General features: G+C 36.0%; 1 long non-coding RNA gene across 1 annotated transcript; it reads left to right on the forward strand.

The window, feature by feature from the left end:
* The first annotated feature begins 4,933 nt into the window (after window positions 1–4,933).
* Window positions 4,934–9,055, forward strand: LOC141549646 (uncharacterized). Its single transcript, XR_012484408.1, has 3 exons — window positions 4,934–5,313; window positions 6,907–6,976; window positions 8,130–9,055. It is a non-coding gene; the product is annotated as an uncharacterized LOC141549646 (long non-coding RNA).
* Window positions 9,056–10,008: the final 953 nt, after the last annotated feature.

A 10,008-nucleotide genomic window follows, 5' to 3' on the forward strand; every position in this document is an offset into this window, starting at 1 on the left:
TACTGATTCAAGATCAGAAAAAGTGATCTTGAAACATAGGGAAGATCAGAACCTGATCTAGTTAGTGACATTGGAAGCTTGGAAAATTTTCACATATATCAGATGTGAATAAAAAAGTTACTAGTCTTCCAATTTATTACTTTTTGGCTTTCAATGAACTTAAGAATAAGAATACTATATATTTCAAATAAGAAACCATAATGATTTTTCCCCCCTAACCCCCATCTTTCACTTTGGTAGAATGTAAATTCTTTGACAGACAGACAGTCTTTACACTCTAAGTACTTATCATGGTGACTTATATATAATAGATGCTTATTAAATAATCGTCAAATTTAATCAACAAAACACAAATAATTTCTTGGGAATAGTTTATTATTCTAACTGAATCTTAAGTATTCTTTTCCTCTCATAATATCATAGAAAAGCATAATCAGAAACATTCATTCCCTTCTTTACTTTCTGAAAATTGCATTTCTGAGGCTCAGATGGACTGTTGAAAAGTAAGCAGGATGAGAGAGAGTACAGAGTGATCCTTAACTTCCTATTTGCCTACAGAGAAGGTTCAGAAAAATGAATTTGAAATCTTTTAACTGAAGCATCCTCAAGAAAGCCAAAACTTTATCACCATCTTTAAATTTTATTGAGAGGACTCTTCCACCCATGCTGAGGACGCAGTGTACATACTTAATGTTAGAAATAATAACTATTGATGACAAAGATGGGCACACATCCTTGAGATCACAGATGTTCCTCTAGAAATGTTGCCCCCATTCCTTCCTATAACCCTGGTTCACTGGAATATACCAAGAGACAGAGATAGCTGTCTCATTTGCTAATGAGTGGTTGGTTATCTGGATGGCCCCTTTTTTCTTAGTATAAATCTGACCATTTTTTAGGTTGTAAATTGTCTCTCATTATCTCTTCTGGTCAGTGTCCAATCCCTAGACTTTGTAGGTAGTCAGTATGTGACCCTATAAGAACATATTAATTCCTTAAATAATTCAAAGGAGTGAAAAGCCAGGATACAGAAAAGGGAAAGGTCTTCCTTTTCTACGGTTCTTTGTTTAGAGTTACTAAGATCTGAATGACTTCCTGGGAGTAGAAATCTGATATTTTGTTAACTTTAGGCCTTTATCTTTATTATTTTTTAAAATAAAAGTAATTTTATATTTTGTTTTTCATCATATTTATTTCATAATGTATAACAATAAAAAAGAAAGAAAAAAGGCAGTTTTCTTAATTTTAAAAAAGTTTTAAAATATTTTTCAATTAATAGGCATTTTAAAATTATTAAATATTAATATTCCACCCCCTTCACATTGAGCAAATTAAAAAAGGAAAGCCCTCAATACATAGTTTCATAATCTTCAAAACAAACTCCTACATTAGACATGTCTGAGAATGGGTCCCTTTCTGCTTTTTAAGTTCCTTATCTATTTAGTAGGAGGTGAGAAACATGTTTCATCTTCATTCTTTTGGATTTGTGATTGATCAGAGTTTCAAAGTCTCTCAAAGTTGTTTTTTTTTTTTTCTGTGCTATTGTTATGCATGAATAAACTGTTCTCTTAATTCTGTCCACAGTGCTCTGCATCAATCCTTCTAAATCTTCCTATTTTCTTCTGAAACTGGAACAAAAACATTCTATTACCTTTCTAGACTATAATCTGTTTAGTTATTTTAATTTCCAGTTTTTTGACTATTATGTGTTATTATATGTGATTTTTGACTTGCAAAGCTTATCTTATTTGTTATTTGGCTATAATTATCCCCATTTTACAGATGAGGAATCTGAGGCTGAGAGAGGTTAAGGGTCACAGAAGTAGTAATGGACTAAGGATAGGCTCAAGATGTTAGCTAGTGCTTAGGGAAAGCAATCCCTTCACCATTAGACATGTTTGGGAGACTCCTGGGAATAACTCTTATGGAAAGTTCAGGATCAGAGGCAATTTTATAGCCATGAAACTGAAACCAGATTTAGAGAATATGAACCAGAGCATGAAAGACTAGTCTCTATATTGGTCATCCTATCATGGTAACGGTAAGCTATTTAATTCTCCATGTATAACATAGGCTTTAGCTGTATCGAGGCACTCCCTGCCCAAATGGAACAATCATGTGGCAGTAACTCAGTTATAAGCTGTAATAAAAATTCGTACGTGACAAAGTTGCAAGTCTCAACTTTTTCCAAGTTGAAAAACGGAAATATGATACTTTAGAATACTTACTTCTGCTTATTTTTAACCTGATCTTGGGGTAGGGAACACGGGGGAAAATGTGATACCAAATTATATTAGAGTTGAGGTTGAACAATGAACTCTTAAACTGGTCATTGAGACAGGATCTCTTTCTTTCTTTTCATGGGATCTATTTTTGTGTCCTGTCAGTGTTCCAAACATGTTTGATATGATTTAAAACATACATCCTATAAGCAAATGATATCTGTTTCCCTATCTCTGGAAACTACGTCAGTTCTCCAAATCCAGGGCCACTATGAAATTAATTTAATATCAATATGATCCATCAAAGCAATCTTGAAAGACTGATTGATTCATTATTGCATTCATTCATTCAAGAGAATGTTACTAGGCACAAGACATTCTACTAAGTAGTAAAGGAAATATAAAATAAATTTTAAATTCAGTTTCTAAACTCCAGAAGCTTAATATAATTAACAGGATAAGATTTCTATAATTTTTTTTTTTTTTAAACAGCTATGTAAGGCAGCTATGGCAATAGGAACCAAAACAAGTGGTCAATAAATGCTTTAGACATTCAGAGAGAAAAGGAATCCACTATGAACAGGGGTGGTCAGAGAGGGCCCCTTAAATTGCTGCCTGTCTCTTCAGAGGAGCTCCTTATCACTTCAACTTCTTCCCTGGGCTACTAATCTCAAGTTTCTCTTTTTCACCAACCCACTCTGTATGCCATAAAATTAGAACATTATTTAGAATATCTGAAACAACATGTAAAAGCCAAATCTCTGTGTAATCCAATCAGCAGTTCTTCAAATGCTACCTTCATCATGTTTCAAAGGTTTCCTTTACTTACAATAAATAGTAATTGTGAATTCCTCCTCCAAACATAAAAACATTTGAATGGTAACTTTTAGTCTGTCCAGTGTAAGATGTGATGTAGAAGGCAAGAGCTGTGGTACCCGTCCTCATTCATTCAAATAGTGAATAGTGACAGGCAAGACATCTGATGGGCAAAGCATGTTCTGTGCTGAGTCAGCCTATTGCTGCCCTCAAAGGAGACATTTTTGAACTCCAAAATAGGGAGTTATTGAAAAAATATTGTCAGTGTTTTCAGCTCATTCTGAGGGACAGTCTTATGTAAGGTACTGCAGGAGGAAGCAAGAGACTAGATGAAACTAGTGTTATGATATATTTATGTTATGTCTGGGAGAGTTCTGCAGAAGCTGAAAATGATGGATGGCAAGCTGTCATGGTTTCAGGAGAGTGGTGAGAGTAGCATACTTCTTTTCTTTTTTAATGTACCTCTTACTTCTTGGTAAAGAGTTACAGAAAGAAGTGATGGGGGTGAACCCTGAAACTGTCCAAATGATGGGGGTGATCTCTGAAACTCTCCTCTGACAGAGACCCACCCCTCAGGGCAGTTAAGTGGTCTCATTCAGTTGGAGATCTGGCCAGAGATATGATCACACCCCTATTGATTTGAAGATTAGTCCAGGACCACTCCCAGTAGCTCCAACTCCCACTCAAACTAGAGTGACTTGAAACTCCAAGATAAGTATTCTTTTTTCAACTGGAAATCTAAGCCTGGTAGCATTGACAACATTGAGGGATTCTCATTCAGTTTTGAATGGAAGCTCTAGCCTCAGACTGCTATAAAGGACAATTCTGAACTCCAAATCTCTTATGCTTTGCCAAGGGAGCTCTCCTCTTGGCACAGCTGCCTGCCAGGACTCTTGACCGCTGTGAAGACATTCTCTTCTCAGTGATATTATTAATTAATAGTAAAATTAATTAATAATAATTTTATTATTTCTCTGACAGGACCTTGCACTGAGAAATCTGTCTTCCTAGCAAAGCTGGCTTCTCAGTGCCAATAAAAATCCCTTTTGCCATTCAGACTTTTGGGTTCTGGAATTCTTTCAGGTTGGACTTGCGCTGACCAGAGGGGATTCTCATACCTCAATTCTCTACCACTAGACCCGAATCAGAAGCATTCTCATAAATACAGTCACTAATCATCTAAGACCTAATCAGTAACATTTCATTGAATCTAAGAGAAAAGCACTCCTTTTGTATTGATTTGTTTTAATGGCTCTTCCTTATAGATTACAAAGGAGGATTTCTGGGAGGGGGGACAAGTTGATGGATAGTGATAATATAAGAAAGAGAGAAATTTTTTAAAAAATGAAAAATTAAGAAAATATAGAATAAAGAAGAAAAAGACTTTCTGAAGGGGACAGAGAGATAAGCAAGGCATTTTTGTTGCTATCCTGTTAAATTTAGTGTATGGTTAAAAATACCAAACTGCCTGTGAAAGTTCATAACTTCACATACAATTCTCTTTTCTATTCTTTGTATACTGAGATATTTCTGTTTGCTGTTTAAGTTCATAGTAAAAAGGAAACTTGGATTAAAAAAAATAATAACCTGCAAAGTCCCCTTCACTGTTGATCATAACCTCAAGCTTTCTAAGACAATGCAGGAGTTACTTATTTGCAGCCATTTCCAGGCATGGGACAGAAATGTAATAATATTATCACTGTGAATGGGATAACCTGGGAAATGGGAGAGGTGTGGCCTTGAGCTATGCCCTAATTATGACTTGAGACTTTGCAATAATAAATTGAACTATAGCTAAAAGCTGGAGCTATTTTATTATCTTAGATAAACAAACATTTCCTCCTTCCCCCCTCCCAAATTTTCATTAACATTTAAATACGTAATACAGTAAGAGAGTGTGTTATTGACTAGTATTCTTTGTTTCTGGGTTTGGGGTAAATGAGAACTCCCCAGCCGATGGGAGAAAAAGTCAGAAGGGGAGTGGGAGCTTCTGGTCACACTTTACACTCTTCTACTTATACTTTGTATACTAGGAATTGCCCTTTCTTGTGGGATCTTTATAAGTCCTTTTTTTTTTTTTTTCTTTTTTTTTTTTTTTTTGAGAGTCTCTGGTTTCAATTTGAGTAACAATTACTGTCTCACACAGTTTTGGCGGCTTGTTCTGGGATATTTCCTACTTATGGAGGGTCTCCCCATCCCAAATCCTTGGGCATTCACGCTTGGGAGAATTCTCAGGTGGTCCTTGCACTCACTCAGGAAGTCCTGCTCTGATCAGGTAAGTTCCTGAAGAGAGACGCTGGGAGAAAGCAAAAATGGAAGTGGGCAAACCAGGGAGAAAAGTTTGAAATCGGTCAGGGAAGTTGTGCACAACCCAGGTAGGGCAAGAAATGATGAGGGACGGGAGCCGGTGAACCGCTTGACAAGAACAGTCACTGTTTTGGTGAGTGGGTCTGGGACTGGAAGACTTTAAATGGTTAGAGTCTGTGAAAGGCTCTTATTTCCCTTTGAAACTGGGTAAGACCCAAGGAAAGTAACCAGTTTTAAAAACTTATCTTTAGGAAGAATTGGAATGAAGTATCAAAAACTATAGGGATTAATTAATGTTGTTTTATTTGGGCAGGCTCCTGCTGGGAGGAATTCTTCATCCCCTGAGGGCTGGGTGTAAAATCAAAGGAGCCTTCTATACCCGCTCTCACTGTACTCCCCTCCTCACTTCCACCCTAGGTGGGGCTGAGATTGATTGATTTAAAAAAAGGCTGTAGGCTTTTGTGCATATGTGACCCTATGTTTTGTCTTCCCTTGTTTCTCTCACTCAGCTGAATTACAAAGGAAAAGATCTGACTATTTGGGATTTAAAAGTGCTTGATTCTGTACATAATTAGACTTATGCAAAAACTTTTTAACTAGAGAGAGGAAGGACTAGCTCTGAGACAGGGGAAATTTTTAACTGCCACATCAAAGAGGGGGGAAAAAACCCTGACATTTCTGTGGACTGGCCAATTTGGGTGTGCAGAAATGATTAAAGTTATTGAATTGCTAAAACATTTTAGCAGATTCTAGGGTTTTTGAGACTAATTATTAAGTTGCTTGGCACTGTCTCTTTATTGGGTAACTTGAGTTAGTGTATTGTATTTTTAAAATATGTCTAATTTACATAAATAAAAGCCTTTTCTCGACCTGAATCTGAGGCTTACAGGAAAACTACAAAAGGGAAAAAACTGCCCTCTCTGGGATTTTCCAAGATCCTGTCCCTTGGAGAGGCTTGTGGAATCTGTCCTGGCTGGGGCTGAGCTCCCTTGCTGGCCTGGATTTTTCTGGGGTGTGTGCTGGTGCCCCAACATCTTTGACCTCTGGCATTTCTGGCACAAAGGGTGGGCTAGTCCTCCCGACTTCAGGGCTGGTGCTCTATCTACTGTGCCACCTAGCTACTCCTTGTGTTTAACATTTTGTTAGCCCTGCTGGATATAATATAAATTTTGTGAAATTTGGTCCAAAATCAGTTAAATATTACCTATATTATGAATTCTAAGGTTTATCTTGCTTTTTCTCTTTAACAAGAAGTAAAAGAAAGAACATTTGGTATATAGGAATATGTGTAATTGCAAAACATTATATCTGAAAGATGTGTAATATGTCTAAAGATAAATAAGAAAGCATTGAGGAGATGTCCCTCAGGAGGGAGGGAACCTGGCTCCAGAATATTTAAGTTAGATTTTGCTGAAATGACATCAGGAGGAAAACTGTGATTTTGCTTGTCTGCTCATGTTTTCCATTTGTTTTTTCCATTAATAGGTAAGCTCCCTGAGGACAGAAATGATGCCATCTGCTTTCATTATAAATTATACCTAATGGAGTGTTTTTCTCTTAGATTCAATGAAATGTTACTGATTAGGTCTTAGATGATTATTGATTAAATGCAAAAATATAATTCATTGCAGGTAAGTGTAAACATATGGCTATACAGTAGGCTCTTAGAATGATGAATGACTTAGTATAACCAAAAGCCAAAAGGAAAGAGAATGTATTGTATATGTGATTTATAGATTTAAATACAACATGATAATTAATCAACTCTATTAAAATATCCAATATAAGGCACAGCTTTTACAAATATTAAATCTAGAGCTCTGATTTTGACATTTTAATTTCTCTTAAATGTACTTACTCCCTGTAACAATGAAATAATAGCCTATATTAGCCAAGCTCAGACTTATTAATTATAGTGAACCATTTGATAGGATGGGTGGAAACTTTCCCTTGAGCTCTACTGCTTTAAGGATTAATAGAATAACATTGGAACAAATTGTATCTAAGTATGGATTAGTAGAAACCAATGATTCTGATAACGGAATATTTTTTACTTCTAAGGTTTATAAGAAATAATGTAGAGGGATTGCAAATTGAGTGGTAATTCCATATACCTGGCATCTCATCAAGGAAAGTGGAAAGAATGAATCAGATTCTTAAGAAATGGATTGCTAGGACCTCAGGAGATCATTATATACTTCAACAACAATACTATATGATGATTAAATCTGACAGATGTGGCCCTCTTCAACAATGAGATGAACCAAATCAATCCCAATAGAGCCATAATGAACTGAACCAGCTACATTCAGCGAAAGAACTCTAGGAGATGACTATGAACCACTACATAGAATTCCCAATCCCTCTAATTTTGTCCACCTGCATTTTGGATTTCCTTCACACTATTTCAAAGTCCGATTCTTTTTGTACAACAAAATAACTGTATGGACAAGTATACATATATTGTTATTTAACTTAACTTTAACATATTTAACATGTACTGGTCAACCTGCCATCTGGGGGAAGGGATAGGGGGAAAGAGGGGAAAAGTTGAAACAAAAGGTTTTGCAATTGTCAATGCTGAAAAATTACCCATGCATATATATCGTGTAAATAAAAAGCTATTAAAAAGAAAAGAAAAGAAAAGAAATGGATTGCTAAATTGAGGTTAGAGACTAAATTGCCTTGGACCAAATATTTGTCTATTGCTTTGTTAAAGAATTAGAATATCCCCAGAATAGATATGGGATTTTCTCCATATGAAATTGGTTTGGTTTTTTTTAGGAGGAGAAAAGGAAAGACCCTCTACTGAAACAAAAGATAAGTTTTAAAGGAATTACACACTGGCAGTGTCCTCATCCCTTTTAGTCCTTAGGAAGCAAGGATTGCTGGCTCAGGTAACACCTTTGGAGTCTGCAGTTCCAAGAGAGTGAGTGCTTATTAAATCCTGGAAGAAGTGGAGTGGGAAGGACCTTACTAGATGTTACACATGACTGAGACTGCAGTCTGGAGGCTGAGAACACCAGGGTTAAGGGACCTGTGGAGGAACCTTAAGAATGGACAGTTAAGGACAATTTATAACCTCTAAAATTGACTTTGTACCAGGACAATTAGGAAGGTTTTGGTGAGAGGGGAGATTAATTGTACTTCGAGGAATTTTTAATAATATTGGTGTTGTACCTGTCATTTATATTTCCAGAAAAGGTTATAGGGATTCCTTGATTGGAGAAAGTTGAATTAACATTTTTTAGGATGAAGAAATTATTAATGTTAATTCTGATAGGGTTCATTCATGTGAAATTAGGACAGTATTTTCTATATTCTATGCGAGTTTTAATTGGTTGTAGTGTGTCATCTTAAAGTTGTTTCCATTGTATAGGGAGATTATGAGAAGGTGCTCTAGGTCTTTGTCCCTTAGAAAATGGTTAATACCTGAACATATTTTGATAGAGATTGTTTATTGGGCATCTATAGTAAAATGATTTGTGTAATGTTGAATTTAAAATCGTCTACTTAGATATGAAGATAAGCTGTGAACTTTCTAGGATGCATCTCTTATTGTTATCTAGGTAAGATTAAAGTCAATACTTATTTAGAATATGTAATCCTTGAGAGTTAAATTCCCCTGAAGCTTTGATTAATGAGACTTGCTATTTGAGATAAAATGTCTTGGGACTGTATCTGATATTATTTTATTATTTGAAATTTTGCATTCATATATGATTGTCTGATGGATCATCAAGCCAATAATTCATCATCTGAAAGGAATATGCCAGAAGCTACTCAAAGGAATGTGATTCTGAACTGTTACAGGTGGAGGTTAATATTTGGGCAAGAGTTGGGAGGACAATCTTGGCCTCTGCTTAAGGTGGGATCCTTCTGACTCATTTTCTCAGTGGTGTTCCTTCAAACAAGAACCCACCTGGTTATTCCTGAGTCTGACTATAGGTAGAATTGTTATTTCATACAATTAGCTAAGGATGCTTTATCCTGTCATGTATGTGCTCTCAGGCTGAGGCCTAAAGGACCAGTTTTTGATTATAATCACATTCTTGCTTTTTTCCTCTTATAGCAAATTTCTATTATCAGGGCAAATATTCAATAGAAGTTCATAGCTTCTATGAGCACATTCATATATATAAGATCTTGCAGTTTCCTATCTGAAAATAAATGGTCATTATTTCCTAAATAAGTAGATAAGTGTGTATTTGTTCTAGTCATCCATCTGTTGCTAGATGCATATGTCTGTCTGTTTCTTTTAGCATTTCTGTTGTTGCTGACTTTCCTGGTAGGTATCTTTATTTGTGAAGAGTTACCTACTCTAATTACTGGGGACACAAATGGTTGGGATGATAGATGGTTCCCCAGATGAGAGTTGGGGGTAGAGAACCTCAATTTCTATGCTGAATAAGGTCATTAGACTACAGGCCATGGTAGAAATAATTACTAACCAGATGACAGACACTGGATTTGTTAGCAGACCAGGCCATTTAGACTAGAGAAGCAGTACTCCAGCATAGATTGGTATTAGACTACTTGTTGGGTGAAGAAGATGGATCCACTTGCTGTATGAAAATTGATAATAATGGGCAAGTAGAGAAGAAAATTGCCAAAGACATCAGAAAATTGGCCCATGTCCCATTCCACACCTGGTCCTCCCCAT

Source organism: Sminthopsis crassicaudata, chromosome 1 (assembly GCF_048593235.1).
Source record: "Sminthopsis crassicaudata isolate SCR6 chromosome 1, ASM4859323v1, whole genome shotgun sequence".
NCBI lineage: Eukaryota > Metazoa > Chordata > Mammalia > Dasyuromorphia > Dasyuridae > Sminthopsis > Sminthopsis crassicaudata.